The sequence below is a fragment of the Mustela nivalis genome (genome assembly GCF_964662115.1).
Source record: "Mustela nivalis genome assembly, chromosome: 10".
NCBI lineage: Eukaryota > Metazoa > Chordata > Mammalia > Carnivora > Mustelidae > Mustela > Mustela nivalis.
This window is the reverse complement of record NC_139029.1, coordinates 30,882,918-30,899,306: the sequence shown is the minus strand read 5'-3', so window position 1 is coordinate 30,899,306 and position 16,389 is coordinate 30,882,918. Positions and strand designations below refer to the sequence as shown.

The window sequence follows — 16,389 nt, the reverse complement described above, 5'->3', positions numbered from 1 at the left end:
TAGATCATGTATTCATTGATGGTTTGGTCAAGGACCCAATGCAAACTGATAAAGTCAAGTTAGAAGTCTGTCACTCAGTGGCTCTGGGTAGAGTCTTCAATTTCGTTCAGCCGCATTTTATCATCTGCAAAATGGGGCTGAGGGTCCGCAGATGAATGTTGTCAGGAAGAATTGAGATCATTCAAGTGAAAACGTTGTGTAAGTAGAAAGCCCTGTGCACGTGCCGCTTACTGTGGTTTGGATGGTTCTGGGCTGGTATTTGCCATGGCTCTGCTCTGTGATTTAGGGAGATGCAGTGCTCTTTCTGTTCAGTCAGCTGCAAGAAAGGGGACACTGATAAGTGTCCTGTGTGCCTGCTAGCAGAGGCCCCAAAGCGTGTTCTGGGAAACATTAGATCCAAAAGCCGTGCCATGAGTAAAGGTTTCCCTGTTCTAGTAAGTCTGGCAAATCCTGCCAGCTCTTTATCATCCTGCTGGCCAGTTTCAATCCATATTGGCAAATTAAAGGTTCTGAGAAGTACTGCAATAAAAGAACCTGTTTAATGTTGTCAAGCCCAGCATTTTCCCAGGGGACCCTATAGACCTTTTCAAGTTCCACGTGCTTGCTCTCCTAGGAAACAGTGCTTCTGAGGCTACCAGCAGTGATGGTGTGGTGGTGTGGATTTGCAACCAAACTCTGGGAGCGAAGTTCTTGTTACCTTCTTGAATGAAGAGTAGGCAGAAGCTCAGAGTTGTTCACTGGCTGCTCTGAGGTCACACAACTAAACAGCAGCCCAAGATAGTGGTAAAACAGGGACCAGAACCCGGACTCCTCATCCAGTGCTCTCACCCCATTCAATTATATCCAGAGGTTCGTCATTCTCTTCTCGAACCAGTTTTGTTGCTTTGTGTGGACACTCTGCAGAATATATTTAACAAGCCCAAAGATTGAAATGATTTGTTGGTGAATGAATCAAATGATGATTGGGTAGCTACTATGTGTCATTTGTTTTGGGGACTTTAGCATGATAAGGGTTAGGACCTCTGATGAAGAGTAGGGGAAGAAGTGTCCTCACACACACACACATGCACACACACTGACTTCTACACACTCACACATCAATTTCTAAGCACAAATCCCTCTCCCCCTGAGCACACACATACTTGCACACTCCATCCTGTGTACTCATTCACACTTAGATCCCACACCTACACATACCCTCCTACCTCTCAGTCACCTGCTTCTACACACACTCGCACACACACACACACACACACACACACTGCTAGACACAGGGTCACTCATGTGTATCCATCCTGTTGTGCTCCAGGCTTCAGCCAGGAGGCACCCATAGCAATGGGCATGTCCCCTTGTCCCCACCTCCCCAGAGCTGGTGGGGGTGCCTGGAACCATCTCGCCCAATTGAGGACTGAGCCCTTAGGAAGCCCTTGCAAGGTCTATCTGATGTTTGCATTTTCCCAGAGTTGTGCCACTTATCGTATCTTCTGCCATACTGATCCCTCCACCTTTTGGGGGGGTCAGCTATCATGTGGTCACACATGATGTGACTGACAGCTCTGGCTTCTGTGTTGTTTGTTTTAATCAACCATCACAGCTCTGTTAGGGTAAGGACTCTGTGTCATTTGTTTGATTGGAATCCCCAGCTCCTAGCAGTACGCCTGGCACCGAGAAAGGGTTCAGTAAACATTTATTGAATGAGTGAGTGAGTGAGTGAATAGGCAAGGGACGGCGGGCTGCTAGGGGGGCTGCGACCCAAGCCAACATCCGGGGGACTCGCTGAACATGTTTGCTAAGTGCCTGCTGCGTCCTGGGCATCTTTCTAGGGATGACAGCACCGAAAATCATTTAATTCTCTGTTCGTGGAGTCTGCGTTCCAGTGGGGAGAGAGAGAATGACTAGTAATGGACTAAAATAAGGCTAAATAGTGATACAACAGAAGGATGACTGTTAGAAAGGAATAGGCGAAGCTTAAGATGGAGCCCAGGGAGTCTTCTCGTGAGGCATTGGCATTTATCCCAAAATCTGAATGCTGAAACAGTGACAGCCACACTGACTTTTGGGGAAGGAGTATTCTGAGCAGAACAGCAGGTACAAAGGCCCTGTGACATCAAGGAGCTGGGCTCAGGGCCCGTGGAGAGGCCACACTGGCCACTCCCTGCTGCGTCCCCTTGGAGGGGCCAGTGGCTGGTGCCTGATCTCGGTGGTTCAGTCGATAAAGCCCAACTTTGTGTGACCTGGGCTTTGGGGGTGGGGCAGCCCCTGTGGTCTCAGAGGGCTGCCCTCCCCTCTTGTCTACCCCCACCCCTATGAATGAGCCAAAGCCTGGACTCATAAGCCCCCTTACAGTGCCACCGTGATAAAATCTGATGCTATCTGCAGGAGGTTCACAACATTTCAGGTGGTCCATCTGGAGGGATCGTGAATTAGTTGCGCCACTTCCATTATTAATAACCATGATGTCATACATCTGTGCAGTTCCTGATCGGCTGCAGAGCACTCTCTCCTATTATCCCGCTCACTCTGTGGGCTCATCTGCCAAGGGGGGAGGGCCCACGAAGGGGGGAATGTTGAAGTGGGAGAGAGCTCAGTCCTTTCCATGCGGCCACTGCAGGTTCCTGCAAGCTGCTGATGCAGTCCTTGGATCCCTGTGTCCTCTGCTGCAAAGCATGATACAGGAGGAACCTGCCTCCTGAGGTGCTTTTTGGAGGGGGGGTGGTGAAGAGAGAGCCAGCACGTCCAGGGCCTGAGACGCTGTCATAGGCATTTGGTACCTGTTGGCTCCCACCTTGTAGATGAGGAATGCTGAGTTAAGAGAGACTGTGGCTTTTGTGGGCCACTTCTCCATCTTCCCTCTTCCTAGTCCTGGGGCTGATGCATGCATAGCAAGCTTTGAGGAACTATTTTGTGGAATGAGTTTGCTTAAGGTTGCATGGATAGTAAAAGGTAGACCTAGGACCCCAACTCAGGACTCTGGGCTCCGAAGTCCTTTTCATAAACACCACCCTGTTTGGGAATTGTCATCATGGTGAATAAAAACACACCATTTGTGGCAGTCAGAATTAGTTTTGCTCTCTTGAGAATCCTAGGGTCGTTAGGCCTCAGCTTCCAAGGTATTCTTTGTAAATTGTGAAATTCTTTGGATTTCATAAGAAACATTTTAGAACCCTCCGGATGAAGGTATGGATGTGAGAAAATCCCTCCTGATGGCTGAGAACCAAGGGCATCCTTTGCTGTCACCTGAGGGTTTTTTTTTTTTTAATTTTATGTATTTATTTGACAGAGAGAGAGAGAGAGATCACAAGTAGGCAGAGAGGCAGGCAGAGAGAGTGGGGGAAGCAGGCTCCCTGCTGAGCAGAGAGACCGATGTGGGGCTCGATCCCAGGACCCTGAGATCATGACCTGAGCTGAAGGCAGAAGCTTAACCTACTGAGCCACCCAGGTGCCCTCACCTGAGGGTTTTTAACTGAAGAGTTCCAAGTCCCACCACAAAAGATTCAAAGCCTGTCAGGATGGCATGGGTGCATGGGTGCACATGTGGAGAAGCACCCTAGTGCTAGAAGGTCACCCTGGGGATGAGAAGCCCAGCCAGCTGACTGCCCCGGAAGGCTGGCAGGCTGTGCCTCTAGTCTCCATGCGTCCTTAGCTATGGCTCTCACCCCTGTGTCCCAGGCCCACACCAGCTTCACGGTGGGAGCATGAGCTGTGGAGACCCGCAGGCCCAAGTCTGTGTCTCCTCCTTTATGGCATATTCCTGGGCCAAGTCCCTTTACCGCTCCTAAGCCCCAGCTTTTTTGTCTGTAATAAAAAAACACGAACACTGACCTATGAGGCGGCCGCACGGGGTGTAGGAAACCATGTGTGTCAGGCATCTTATGAGATGTCTGTGCCTGGCATGTAGTAGGTGAACAGCCAACGGTTGTTTTGGTTGTTGGTATAAAACATGCATGATAATAAAAGCAATGACAGTATTTGTGAATTGGGTCCTAAAGGGTTCAATAAAAATGGACCACTTGGCTCCAGACAGCAGACATTTGAAAAGAAGGTGCACTCCAGGTCATTAACGTCAGTCACTGGGCTAAAGAGTGAGCCCTGCCATCTTCCCACTCCTCTTCATCACGTAGCTCCAGCTCTGGTGGAGAGCTGAGGGCCAAGTGGGAACCAGGGCCTGTGTCACTTTCCAGGCCTCCGACACATCCACTGGCCGGGAGAGGGGGTCTGAGGTTTGGAGGTCCATGTTGATGTACAGGCCCGGGCTCCCCCACATCAGCCTGCTCTCCCCTCCCCGAGGGCAGCTGGGGGGAAAGCCATGGCTTATGGGAGATACAGGAGCTGTGCTTCTCACCTCCTCTGTCATGCATTCGTTGTTTCACCAGCCATGGGTTGCATCCTTCCACGGGCTCGGCTCAGGGCTAAGCACTTGGAGAGAGGCTGCCTCCCGAGAAGCTCGGTTGCTGGCCAATCCAGCCACTCGCTAGCCACGTGGCCCCAGACAAGTGGCATTTTCTTTCCAGATATCAGTTTCCTCATCTCTAGAATGGGATGATTCTGGCTCCTTTTCCAGAGGAACGTTCTGTTGTTTTTAGGACCTGTCTCTAGAGCGCTCAGTGCTGGGGTCTCCACGAGCATGGTCGGGCAGAGCACAAGGGCTTCAGAACCAGAAGGAACTCCACGCTGCTGCTGGCTTGGCCACATACTGGCTGTGTGATTTGCTGCATTTTAAAACTTCTCTGTTTCCTTTTCCTTGGTGTGTAATGTGGTTATGACACCTTTGTTGCAGGGCACTATGAGTGTTAGGTGAGCTGGTAAGAAGGTATCTGGCTCTCACCAAATGTGACCCCCATTTCCTTTCTCTTTGGCTCTGGGCTCTACTGTCCCATGTGTGGGTACTTTTGGAGAGTCCCCCCACCAGTGCTGCCCACACTCGTCAGGTCCCCAGGAATGGGCATGGGTAGGGAGACAGCCAGATTGGAACTCAAGGAAACAAGCAAATGCCCCTTGGGGGTAGTGGGCATGGGAGAGTAGGTCTGGCCCTAGAGGAGTCATGACCAGGGTGCAGAGCTGGGAGTCCTGGGTTCTGTCCTGCTGCTAGGTCGCTGTGTGTCATTTGCCAGTTCCCTCCCCTCTCTGAACCTCAGTGTCCTCCCCAAGGCCAGTCTGCAGGATCCCCTGGCTTTCTTCCTGCTCTGAGAGGCCTACAGGCCTTTGATGTACAAGAGCTGAGTGACCACAATAATGAAGCAGCTCAGCTGGGTGAGGGGGTTTCACCCACTTCTTCCAGCCTGGGCTCTGCTGGAATTGATTGTGCCGAGAGGCCAGCAGACAGACTCTGGATGAGGAGGAGACTGTGGTTTCTAACTGACAGAGCTGCTCATGGGAGAGGAGGCAGGTAGGGACATTAATGGCATGCAATTAAATTAAAAGAAAGGCATTACTCCTTTTTTTTTTTTTCTTAAAGAAGGCCCAGAAGCCTCAAAGCCATCTGCTTCCCAAGTAGCTTTTCTCTTATTTGAATTAAACAGTATGTTTGGATGGGAAGGGTTGGTTTTCAGGTTATCGGGATGGATGCGAGAGATGGCAGAGCGAAAGTGAGCATCCAGTTAGTTCTTCATGTATCAAAGATCTGTTGAACACGTACCAAGCATCAGGCACTGTTCTAGGCTCAGAGGTGCAGCAGTGTCCAAAACAGAGAGCAGTGGTGGTGTCCTGGAGCTTATAAAGCAGCAGAGGGAGGCATACAGTGAACAAAGGAGCACAGAAATGTACAATACGCCAAATGGGCTGAGTGCTGTGGGAGAAAATCAAGTAGGGGAAGAAGCTAGAGAAAGCCAGAGGGAGGGACTCAGGGGGCTCCTGTCTGTAGGATGGTCAGGAAAGTTATCCTCGATAAGGTGACACTTGAGCAAAGCCATGCAGGAAATGTAGAACAAATGAATTTAAGAATGACTTTAGCCTCACATAGGATCTACCTATAGACACCCATGTACACCATGGAGAAACACCCATGTTTGTACATGGGTGTCTATAGGTAGATCCTATGTGAGACTAAAATGGTCAGCTCAGCCAGGCAGCCCAGACTCTGAGCTATCCTGCTTTAGATACAGGATACTGTATCTAATTCCTGATTGCTGTTATAGCTAACAGCGAGCTGGATAGGGCTCTAAGTGAATTGGGATTTAGGCCTTCAAAATGCCTGTCTGCATAGACTGTCTCATCCTAACAAGGTAGAAGCAATCACTTCCATCTTGCAGATGTGGCCTCTGGAAACTCCGTATGTGGAGTGACAAGCCCAGGACCGCATTCCAGGGGATGGGTGGAGTGGACACCCAAAGCCGTACTCGACTGCCCATCAGACGCCTTGGGTCTCCTCATAGGGCAGGTTGGCACCAAGCACACCACCTTGCATGCAGGAGGGGATGTTCTTTCTTTCTTTTTTTTTTTTTTTAAAGATTTTTATTTATTTATTTGACAGAGAGATCACAAGCAGGCAGAGAGGCAGGCAGAGAGAGAGGAGGAAGCAGGCTCTCCGCTGAGCAGAGAGCCCGATACAGGGCTCAATCCCAGGACCCCGGGATCATGACCTGAGCCGAAGGCAGAGGTGTTAAAACCCACTGAGCCACCCAGGCACCCCGGGGATGTTCTTTCTTGAAAACAAAATCAACCCAGAGACTAAGAAGCTCTGATGGCTAAATGCGAGGTGGGATCCCGGATTGGATCCTGGAGCAGAAAATGGACATTAGTGGAAAAACTGATGACATCTGGAGTTTAAGTTAATAGTGACATGCCACCATCAGTTTCTGAGCTTTGAATGATGGACCTGAGATATGTAAGGTGTTAACATTAAAGAAAATGGGGTGCGGGGCGCCTGGGTGGCTCAGTGGTTTAAGCCTCTGCCTTCAGCTCGGGTCATGATCTCAGGGTCCTGGGATTGAGCCCTGTATCGGGCTCTCTGCTCAGCGGAGAGCCTGCTTCCTCCTCTCTCTCTGCCTGCCTGTCTGCCTGCTTGTGATCTCTCTGTCAAATAAATAAATAAAAATCTTTAAAAAAATAAAAAATAAAGAAAATGGGGTGAAGGGTTTATGGGAACTGTCCCTGCAACTTTTCAGTCCATATGAGATTATTCCGTAGCGAATAGTTGATTTAAAAATAAATGACTAAATCCACATATGCTCCGACTAGCTGGCCTCCTCAAGGTTATGGAGGAAAAGTCATAAAAGGTCATGAAGTCATTGAGTCCCTGCTGTTATTAATACCCCACGCTGTTACCTAGAGTTGCGTGGGTGAAAAGAAGCAAAAGGATAAACTGAGGATGGTATCATGTTGGAGGAGGAACGGTCTCCCCCGGAGACTGCCCCTAAATGAGTTTCTAGTATATTGTATGACCTATATTTTAGGCTAGAGCAAGTATGCCCTTTCCATGTGATGAAAGTTCACCGACGCGTTTTCGCTTGATGCTGCAGCAGACAGATGGAAACCTAGTTTTATCTGTAGAGCTGTATGACGTGACTGTAGGAATCGTAGTGAGTAACGGCTGGGAAGGAGGGGTGCCAGGTAGTGAGAACTGAGTCCAGGAGCTGGAAGGGCCTATTAATGCGAATCTGGTTTTCTTTTAGGGTAGAAAACATTTACAGCCAGGGAAGGCTGTCTCTTAGATTGAAGGAAAAGAGCCTGGGGTCAAGGTATTCTCAGATTTGGTCCCTTCTCGCTGGGATTCCCCATTCACACAACAAGTGAGCTGGTTTAGGTGAGTCTCTGGGGGCCCTCCAGCTGCCAACCTCTAAGCCCAGAGCAGGTGATTGGCCCAGGCTCACCGCACAACTGCAGAGCGACATAACTTCGCCTGCCTTGGTCTCCTAGGGGTTTCTAGGAGACTCATGTCACTCCACACATTGCCTTGGCCTGTGGACATTTGGTGTTGCCCTAAAATACGAGAGTCAAAGACGACCAGATAGACAGGAAACCGTCATCATGAGTCTATTAGAAAGCATTTAATTTTTATAGGAGTAGGATGAACCTCCAAGATGGGCTGTTTATTTCACTAGGCTCTAATCTTGTGAAATAAAGAAGTCCAGCACTTTCCAAGGTGTGGAGAACACAGGTGCAGAGGGATGGGAAGGAGGAAGGGTGTTACAGGGAGGAAATAAAAGTGCTACAGCCACGTACCTTAAGGGCTGTATCCTGCAGGACACCCGGGTCTTTAATAGGAAAGATGTGCAATGGAAATCTCCAAAAAAGCATGTGTGGGGAAATGTGTGTGTGCATGTGTAGAGGTAGGTATATGTGCAGTTTTCCAAGCTTGACTGATCAGAGAACTCCTATGCATCTCCAATAGATGTACACGTAAGATATAGGATATACACATATGAATATATGCATCAGGAATGTGTGTATGTATCAAAGGAGTGACTGGGCTAGAATTCCATATGAAAATATGTGGGGAAACACTGAAGTTATCTGAGGTCAAAGCTGAAAAAAACAACACGAATGCTGAACTGTGCCTCTAAAACTTGGTTCTGCATATTAGTTTCAGCATGTCAGTTTCACACATTTTTCCAATTTTGTTAATTTCTTTTTTCTCAGAAGCAAAGTGGCAAATGGCATGCAAATGATCCTTTGTCCTCCCCTCCGTGCTGCGTTCATGGGAGATAGAAGTAATGTCATTGAGATGAGGGTAGCCAAGCCTGTGTGACAACTCAGTGGTGGGTCTCTAACCCAGAAACCCACTTGTGACATTGGTGTTTGGGGAGCTAAAAAAGAACCACATTTTAAAAATCCCACTAAAGGCCAAAATCTGATCTTTGTCAAGTATGGTTATTTGCGTGTGCGATCTGTACTTCCATATACGCAGGTGTGTTTCTCACACCAAAAGGAGAGCATGTTACTGGTCCACATGCCCGTCGGTGGGCGTGTCCGGGGACGGTGAGAACACCCTTTGATTCGATGATGATTTTGAGCAAGGCTGATACTCACAGCACTCCTGCATCCCAGCCTTAACCCATTCCCATGTTGCCCCCAAGCTTGACAATGCTTGTCAATCCTTTGCAGCTGGGCCCCTGCCTCAACCTCCTTGTTCCCTGACTTCTAGCCCCACAAGTAAATCCTGCCCCCAGCCAAACCCTGCTTCTCCCCCCGCACCCCAGACTCCTCCTCGAGCATGGGCCGCGTCCTGTCGAACATGCAGGGCCCAGGTCTGTTTTGTGATCACCTCTGTCAGATTGAACTTCAGTTTCCTAACCTGGTATTACGAGCACAACATGCTCTGAAAGCCTCCCCAGATAAAGTAAAGGAGAAATAACAGAAAGAGGGAGAATTTCAGGGGGGAGGGGTTCTTTCTCTATGATTTAGCTGGAGGGAGGGAGGAAGCTTTGCAAACGTCTCACTTGAGGATGACTTGGTTGGTTCAGCTCATCCTTCAGACACTGGCTTGTCCTCCATCTGAAACGTGTGACCTTAGACATCATAAGGAGTCTTTAAACTCCTTTAAACATGTTGACTGTCTTTGACTGTCAACATGGGCTGATGCTACCACCTCCCTCTTAAGGTTTTGATTCCAAGCTGTGAGCTTGTGGGGCACCTAGAACTGTTCTCAACCCACAGAAAACTACCTTTTCATTGTCATCACTACTTACGATGACATCAACTGAAAAAATGGGCATGTTTTTAAGTGTGCAAAAGATGTAAACAGGTAGTTCACAGTGATGGTCCGAAAACCTAGGACTAATACTCTAGCTACCCAAACCCGAAAGATTATAAGTTAGAATGCTTACAGATGGCAACAATGTGAAAACAAATGAGATTCAGTGCTGGCGAGGGTCAAAGAGAACTTGTGAGTCTTAACTGCTGTCACTGAAAATGATACTTGCCCACGCCTACTTCCATCCAGCAATTCCCCAGCCCCAGGGAAATACACACGCACAAAGAGGTGTTCGTTCAAGGGTGTGCCTTTCAGCATTGCTTGCAGCAGGAAGAAGCTGCAAATGACCTCAGCGTCCAACAGTGGCCATACTTACAAAGGTGATGGTGCCTTTGTTCCATGGACTACTTTGTGGCCATTTAAAAAGAAGTGATTCGAGAAGCCCCAACCCAGGGAGACATTTCCAGCATTTTCTTAACTGGAGAAAGGTTTCTGTGTGCTATGTTTAATACAATCCCATTTTTATACAGGGAAAGTTAAACAATTCTGTACGTGTCTGCACATTGAAATCTGTTTCTGTGCTCATGGAAACAAGAATGGGAACATACCAGGGAACTGTGAGTGGTGGTTTCATGTTGGGAGTAGAATGTTGGGCGGGGCGGGGGGGGGAAGGAGACACTTGTCCACATTGTACATGAAATACTTAGGTGTTTGAAAAAAAATTGTTAAACAAAGAAAACAAAAAAAAAGAAGCCTGAAAAAAAATCCAAAGAGCTAATGTCTGAGAGGTGATCCTTTACAAATGTGTCACACAGTACCTGAGCTTCGTAAGTGTCCTTCTCCCTTCCTGCCTAGACTCTGTGCCCCACCCTATCCCCCCCACCACCCCCACCCCGTGCATCTCTGTGTTTTCTCTAGACCACAAGCTCATAAACATATAGGGATTCCAACCCTGTCCATACACTGAGTGCCCCCTCAAGGAGACCCCAGTTTGGGGAGACCCCCATCTTATTTTCTAGCAACTCTCTGGGGCCTCTCTTCTTGGTCTCCCCATCTCCTGTCCCCCAGAAGGTGCTTCTCCTTGCCTTGCAGTGAGGGGCTGTCTTTGTCACCAGCACATTCTGAGGGGTGAATCCTATCATTTGGGTCAGGTCCGCTCACCGGCTTGGTTCTCTTCTGTTTCTGTTCAGGGCTGGGCTTTCCCACCCCCAGGGCATGTGGGCTTTCCTGGGTCCCTTCCCCCACTGGCTTCCACCTGGCTCTAATGAATTCCATCATGTCTGCTTAAAATCACTTTACTTCCAATTTGCTAATTTAATTCTAGTCTTACAGAATTTTGGCAACCCTGCCAAACTGGGTGCCAGATGCAGATTTAATGAGCATATTTTCAGTTCTTTCTTTCCTGTCTGCATGAAGATGCTGAAGAGAACAGGGTTTGGAACTGGTCCCCAGGGGTCTCCCTGGGATATCCGTCCCTGGGTTGGACCCCACGCCACTGGGCACTGACCCTCCCACCAGGTGTCTCCCCGTCCGACAGGAAGAGCTCATGTTCCTCTCCTCGGGGAAGGGAGTTCTTGCATCATCCTCCCCGTCCTAGAAGCCCCAACCCAATTCCCATCATTTGGACTTCACAGGAAATGTATTTGGAGAAAATTGCTTATTTCCTCCGGCCCATGTCTTCCAGCAGCCATGTGCAGCTCAACAGATGTTCAAGGATTCGTCTATTCTGTTGAACAAACACACATTGAGTGCTTTCTAGAATGATTTCTCAGTGTGGTCTGTTGCCTACCTGCAACAGAATCACGGCGTGGCACGATCCCTGGGCCCTGCCCCTCGCCAACTGAATCAGACAGGGTAAGGGTGGAGGCTGGGATTCTGTCACCCAGAGGCCACTCATGCCTCCAGCATTTCCCTGCATTACTTCATTTCAGATTCATACCGTCCCTGACAGAGACATTTTTATCTCCAAGAGTAGGGCTCAAAGGAGTCCAGTGGGTGGCTCAAGGCACGTGGTGGTGAGTAGCAAAGCTGGGATGCTGCTAGAGTCTTTGGATTCTAAGCGTAGGGCTCTTTTCCCTCTCCCCATCACAGTGGCTCAGGACCCATGGTCACGATGCTCCGCTCAGGACAGACTCGCAGCCTGTCTGTGCCTGCTCTCGTCCCCCGCACAGGCCCTACTTTCCAGGCGAGGAAATGGGGACTCGGCTGTTTTCCCTGCCAAGCCGCCAGGCATGCAGTGGCTGTAAAAGCAGGAGCCAGGACCCACACCACATCTGATTCTAAAATTCTGTGCCAAGCCGTGCAGAGGGCTGCATGGAGAATAAGCAAATGTTCCTTCAAGGAGCAGGAGAAGCGAGCAAAGCTCCCTGGCTTCGGCGGCAAAGGCCGTGCCTTTCAGCAAGTCACGTCTGTTCCTGAGTGTTGGGCTTGTCCTCGGTGCAAGGATGGAGTTGGTGATGTCCAAACTTTTAAAATAGTGACACCCCTCCCCCTCTCCTCACTTCTCTTTAGCCCAAATAACATCTTGCATGGAACCACAGTATATACCAAGAGACAAAGCTGAAGACATTTGCACAGCTCTGGGCTTTCTAGGAGGCAATCTGGAAGCATCCCATTTAGCATTCACCATGGGTCACCTATGGGCCTCCGCCCCCAGCCTCCACTCTGCCTCCCCCCAAAATGACATATGGTGGCTATAGTCTCAGCTTTGGAGTCTGGCACATGGGACATGGCGGTCCAGTCTGGGCTCTACTACTGTCTCGCTGTGCAACCTTGAAGAAGTTGTTTGCTTTCTCTGAGTCTCAGCTTCTCTGTAAAATGGGGATGATTGTAGTTGAGTCCAGGTGAGGAGTAAATGAACTTAAGGGCATGCGAAACACTCAGCACAGGGCCTAGCATGTAGAAGTTGTGTTAACTCTTGTTTGCCTTTGAGAGAGAAAACATGAGAAATTTAAGTCGTGGCCATATTTCCCAGGGTCTTAAGGATACCCTGTCATCGGAGTAGCGTGGACAGTAAGGCCCAAATATTTGTTGGTCTCTATACTTTTAGCACATCTTATAGCCCTTACAGGGGATGAGATCTTATTCTTAGAGGAAACCTCCCAGGGAGCTGAGGGGAGCTCTGGGAGGAGGCAGGGTTTGGGCCCAGCTTCCCACAGGGGACACCCAGGGCACACATGCAGAAGGCTGGGAGGGCTCGCCCCCAGTCAAGGCAGGGCAGGGGACCCCAGGGCTCATACTTCTCTGTTTGGGGCCCCCTTCTGGGCAGGGCCGAGCACATCCTGGAAGTCGGAGGAGGGGCAAGGACAGAGCAGCACGTGTGACAGGACCGAGGGCGTGTCCCGGGGATCCCAGTGTTTGGTGGCAAGAGGTCAGAGAAGGAAAGGCTGGGGTGCTGGAGGGCGCTACAGCTCAGGGGTGGTGAGGTCAGGGAAAAGGGGGGACAGCTTTCCACAGGGCTGAGGAGGCAAGGGTACCAGCCCAGCCCTGCAGTCAGATCCCTGGGTGGGGGGTAGGGGGAGTCCACACCCGCCCTCCCCCACCCCCAGCGGTCACCAATCCCTGGAAGGTCCCCTCGTGCCTGCAGGGCCTGTCGACAGGGGAGCGTGAGGGTGTGAGAGCCCGTGGAGCACCAAGGAAGAGACGGTCTCCACCTCAGCGAGGTTATTTCTGGCTCAGCTCCTGCTCCGGCAGTCTCTGTGGAAACTGCACGTGCCTGGTTCAGTGTGGAGACATGACGAGTTTTCTCAGGGCAACGTGCGCCAAGCAGGCACCCGGGGAGCTGCCATGGCGGTTGCCGGTGGGACGTGAGTGTGTGTCTGCTGCCCCGCTCGCCCCCAGACCGCCAGCCTCGCCTCCTCTCTCCCTCCCTCCCTCCCTCTGCCTGCGCTGCGCTGCCTGTCTCCTGACGCTGTGTTTGGGGGAGCTGTGTTCCGTGCAGCGTGCGTGATAGGCTGAATAACGGCCTCCAAAACGTGTCCAAGTCCTGATTCCCAGAACCTGTCACTAAGTGACTTTACATGACAAAGCGGAATTAAGGCAGCAGATAGAATTGTGGCCGCTAAGCAGCGGGACTTTACAATAGGGAGATTATCCTGGATGATCCGCTGGAGCCTGCTGCTATCTCAAGGCCCTTTAAATATGGGAGAAGAAGCAGGAGAAGCCAGGTCAGACGTGAGAAAGGCTCCGCCTGCCTTTGCTGGCCTTGAAGATGGAAGGGGCCATGAACCAAGGAATTCAGGCAGCTTCCAGAGGCCGGGAAAGGCAACAAAAAAAGGATTCTCCCCAGATCCTCCAGAAGGAATGGGGCCCTGTGAGCCACTTGATTGTAGCCCGGGGGAACTCATGGATTTCTGACCTCCAGAACGCTGAGGTAGTAAGTGTGTGTTGCTTTGAAGCCACTGAGTTTGATGGTAATTTGTTACCAAGACAGCAGGTAGTGAGCCACAGAGGCTGGTCTGCCATGGTGGGAGTTCCTCAGAGGGGAGAGTCACAGGTGGGTTCTTCTGTTTTCCCAGGGTCTGATCACAGGGGCCTGCTGGCCAGCCTGCTGTCCAGGTGGGAAAGTGGCTTCCCCTCAGGGACTGTGCCGCTCTGTAGACCCCCCAGCGCAGGGTCTCCTGCAGGCACACGGCAGATGCTGTCTCCTCAGCCTGAACACCACCCCAGGCACCCCATCAGCCCTCGGATTCCTCAAGGTCCCTTGTCCCGTCTCCTTGAAGTAACTTCTCATAACACCTGGTGCCACCCCCGGGGGACCTGTCGCTCTGGTGACTTGTGTTGTCTCCGTTTTAGCCACCGGTATGCTGCTGCCCCTCCCCCAGAACCTAGAAGGCTAAGTGGATTCTGCTGGTGGAAACCAGTTGTGCCCAGGCTCCTAGGAGCCACATGGGCTGTGCAGCTGTGGGGTGATGGCCTGGGGGCCGGTTCCACCTCTCCCACACCCTGGCTAGAGGGCCCCGGCCCTCCATGAGCTGCTCCCCTCCCTCAGCCTCACTTTATATAAAATGAAAAGTGAGAAAGACCAATCTCACCCAATTATGAAAAACAAACAAACAAACCAAAAAACCCACAACAGATATCGCCTGGGGGTTGGAAATCCTTGGCTCATAAAGACATAGAAGTTGCCACCAAATGTGTTCAACGGTCTAGACTTGCCCGCAGGACATCTAGGGTCAGTCCTGGCTGCTCACTCTGACCTCGGGCAGATCACTTCCCTCCTTCCTGGTGCCCAGGCTGGAGGTGAGCAAGCTAATGTGAGAGGCCTTGGGCACACTGTGGTCATGGGATGGCTCACTGTCAGTGTTACCTTCCTCTCCCCAACATGTGGCCCAAGAGTGACAACAGCTCTCCCAACTGGGGCTTATGCCACCCCCTGCCTCGATCCCTTCTCCCCTTTCTTTCCTGGACCCCTCCCGTATACCTGGACCTGGGCAAAACCAAGAGAAAACACAGAACATGGGTGAGGCCAGTGAGGTGCCCGGGACCCCGAGTCCAAGGCGGTATACCCCTCAGTGTCACACGAATGTGACACGGAAGGTCTAACCCCACACTCCATTTTCTAGATGAGGGAAGAGGACTCGAGTGTGGAAATGCTTTGCTCAAGGGCCCAGGGGGAGCTCGTGGCAGAGCTGGAACCAGAACACCCTGTCTGTCACCTTCAGCTCTGGCAAGTCCCCTCTTCCTCCAATTCAATGCATGAATGAGAGTCTGAGTGAGTTTGTTACTCCAACGTGTATTTCTTGAGTGTCTTGTCTGTGTAAATACTCTGCTAGGGGCTGGGCTACAGCTTGGGAACAAGACAAACAGCCTGGCTCTTCCCTGAGAACTTATACTCTTGAAGGAGAGAGTGAGTAATTGTGCATTAGCTCCTTAATTACTGGGGTGATGACTGTGATGCCGGGGATGGTCAGAAGTCATGGGCTGTGTACAGTTGTCCACGTTGTGTGCTGAGTAAGTCCATGCAGAGTGAGCCTCTGTTTAAGAGTTTATAGTAGAATTTGGAAGACAGGACCTACATATCCTCAAAGGTATAGCACAGGACCATGAGTAACAAGCAGGAGAGCTAGGCCAGAGGAAGGTCCCGGAATCACAGCCCTAGCTCCTTACCTTCTCTTTCTCACATGCAGTCAGTGTTCACTGGGGGTCCTAGAGGAGGACCCCCCCCCACCACCCAGCCAGAAGGGCACGGGAGACCAACAGGAGGAACAGGGCATTGCCCTGTCTTGGGGGTGTAGAGTTTCTATTGTCCTGGATTAGATGCCTGTGATGGCAGAAGGCTCTGGAATCGAGGCTTCTCTGCCTGGACAAAGTCCGGCTCACAGCATTGCCTATTGTCTGGAATGTTGGGCCTGGAAGGAGCCTATATTCTAGGAACTAGGCGTCTCCCTCCCACCAGCTCACTGTGGGGCTTTGTGCCCTCACCTCTCTGGGTGTTTCTGTTTGCGTGAAGAAAGCTCACAGAACAGCACAGAGACAGGCGTGTGCTGTTGTTCTGTCGAAGCGTCCTGTCTGTTGGGTGAGGCCCCAGGCGGGTGTGGGGTGATGACCTGGGGGCTGGTTTCACCTCTCCTACACCCTGGCTAGAGGGCCCCAGCCCTCCATGAGCTGCTCCCCTCCCTCACCCTCACTTTATGTAAAATGAAAAGCGAGAAAGACCAATCTCACCCAATTATGAAAATTGGAGGAGAAAAAAAAAAAAAAAAGAACAGATACTGCCAGGGGGTTTGAAATCCTTGGCTCATAAGGTCATCGTAGTT

At 50.7% G+C, this 16,389-nt stretch overlaps 1 protein-coding gene across 6 annotated transcripts in view; it reads left to right on the top strand.

The window, feature by feature from the left end:
• The window catches only part of HIVEP3 (HIVEP zinc finger 3), a 456,791-nt gene that overhangs the window by 336,689 nt on the left and 103,713 nt on the right, over positions 1-16,389 (top strand). The gene's annotated exons all lie outside the window — the stretch shown is intronic.